We start from the raw sequence: 2,500 nt of genomic DNA on the forward strand, positions 1-2,500 counted from the left end.
GGGGGCCGTCATAGCATGATGCACTTTGTGCTGGCCCCCGTTGGGCGAAAGGGAATCCGGTTCCTATTCCGGAACCCGGCAGCGGAACCGATACAAGTCGGGCCCCTCTTTTAGAGATGCTCGTCGGGGTAACCCAAAAGGACCCGGAGACGCCGTCGGGAGATCGGGGAAGAGTTTTCTTTTCTGCATGAGCGTTCGAGTTCCCTGGAATCCTCTAGCAGGGAGATAGGGTTTGGAACGCGAAGAGCACCGCAGTTGCGGCGGTGTCCCGATCTTCCCCTCGGACCTTGAAAATCCGGGAGAGGGCCACGTGGAGGTGTCGCGCCGGTTCGTACCCATATCCGCAGCAGGTCTCCAAGGTGAAGAGCCTCTAGTCGATAGAATAATGTAGGTAAGGGAAGTCGGCAAATTGGATCCGTAACTTCGGGATAAGGATTGGCTCTGAGGATCGGGGCGTGTCGGGCTTGGTCGGGAAGTGGGTCAGCGCTAACGTGCCGGGCCTGGGCGAGGTGAGTGCCGTAGGGGTGCCGGTAAGTGCGGGCGTTTAGCGCGGGCGTGGTCTGCTCTCGCCGTTGGTTGGCCTCGTGCTGGCCGGCGGTGCAGGATGCGCGCGCCTGCGCGGCGTTCGCGCCCCGGTGCTTCAACCTGCGTGCAGGATCCGAGCTCGGTCCCGTGCCTTGGCCTCCCACGGATCTTCCTTGCTGCGAGGCCGCGTCCGCCTTAGCGTGCTCCTCCGGGGGCGCGCGGGTGCGCGGATTCTCTTCGGCCGCCATTCAACGATCAACTCAGAACTGGCACGGACTGGGGGAATCCGACTGTCTAATTAAAACAAAGCATTGCGATGGCCGTAGCGGGTGTTGACGCAATGTGATTTCTGCCCAGTGCTCTGAATGTCAACGTGAAGAAATTCAAGCAAGCGCGGGTAAACGGCGGGAGTAACTATGACTCTCCAAATGCTCACATGATGCGTCATATACGGATCCTCTCGGTCCACTCCTTAGCATCCTAGTGGTGTTGAGTGGGCGATGGTTCGCTTAGCCTCTCGGTGGGAAATCCTAGCTCTGGCCTTCACGTGGCGGGGGTCGTGAGAGGTTCTGAGGAAGGTTATGCCTTGGCATAAGTCTCCCAAAGTTCCTCGACCAACAGAGCAGGGTGTGTTTAGGGTACGGGGGTTGCCTCCCCTCGTGCCTTTGCTCCAGCTGGCCCAACAACAAGAAGTAAACGTGGTACCAGGCCTCCCACTGGAGCGCCTGTGCCAGCTGATGAGCCACCCAGCCAGCCAACCGATGCGGGTCGAGCGCCGCTCCCCATAGTCTGCCCCGATTGCTCGCGGTCTTTTTCCACCAAGACCGGGCTCGGTGTTCATCGGCGCCATGCTCATCCATCTGCAGTCAACGCGGAGATACAGACGGGGAGGAAGAAGGCCAGGTGGTCTGAAGAAGAACTTTTGCGTTTGGCCCATGCCGAAGCAACCCTGACCATCCATGGTTGCAAGTTCTTTAACCAGGAACTCGCCAAGGCCTTTCCTGCTCGAACGCTGGAGTCCATCAAGTGCCAGCGTAGGACGAAGTCCTATCGGGACATGGTGGCAAGGTTTGTCGCCGAGCTCCCCAGTAGTGCTCATGGTTCTCATGACGCTGCGGCTGAGCCTGGTGACGGATCCCCTGTACCACACGTTCCACCTCAGGGGGATAGCGTTGACCTTGCCATCTGGTCCTTTGTTTCTGGACTCCCTCCATCGGGCCGCCGATTTCGCTCTCTGGACGCTCTTCTGGCTCTTGGTCCTACCACTAGCCGGGACACTATCCGAGCAATGTTGCTACCTGCTCTGGATGAGTTAGGGAGCATGGAACCAGCTGTCCATCAAGCTGCAAACATACGGATTCAACAGCCTCCAGAGCGGAAGCGTGCTCGACGAAGGTGGGAATATGCAGTGGTCCAGCGTGCCTTCAAGAAAAATCCGGCACGTTGTATCAACGGGCTCCTTGAGGGCACCCTTCTGCATCAGCCCCCGTCCATCCCGGGGCTGATTGAGTATTGGACAGACCTCTTTGCCCCACCTCGTGTCAGGTCTCGGCCTCCCCGGGGTGAGGGCCTGTCCGACAGGCTGTTGCCGTTCTCAAAGATGGTACCCTTCCACAAACTATGGGCTCCCATCACTGCGGAAGAAGCGGCTACTGCCCTACCACCTCGAAGCTCCGCTGCAGGCCCAGATGGTCTTACACCGGCCCAATTACGTCGCCTTCCCCGGGAGGTTTTACTTAAAATCCTGAATATCCTTCTCCTTTCCCGTTCCCTTCCATCCCGTCTCCTTCAGGCCAGGACCACCCTGCTCCCCAAGAGGACCGCCGCAGCATCCCCTGCTGACTTCCGTCCGATTACAGTGTGCTCGGTGCTAACCAGAGCCTTCCACAAGGTTCTGGTTGGCCGCCTTATGCGCTTCTGCACTTTGGATGGTCGTCAGCGGGCTTTCATCCCTCAGGATGGGATGCTTCATAAC

General features: G+C 58.9%; 1 pseudogene; it reads left to right on the forward strand.

Moving 5' to 3' along the window:
- LOC124583752 overlaps positions 1–2,500 on the forward strand; it is a 7,769-nt pseudogene that overhangs the window by 1,929 nt on the left and 3,340 nt on the right.

The sequence above is a fragment of the Schistocerca americana genome, unplaced genomic scaffold, assembly GCF_021461395.2.
Source record: "Schistocerca americana isolate TAMUIC-IGC-003095 unplaced genomic scaffold, iqSchAmer2.1 HiC_scaffold_47, whole genome shotgun sequence".
NCBI lineage: Eukaryota > Metazoa > Arthropoda > Insecta > Orthoptera > Acrididae > Schistocerca > Schistocerca americana.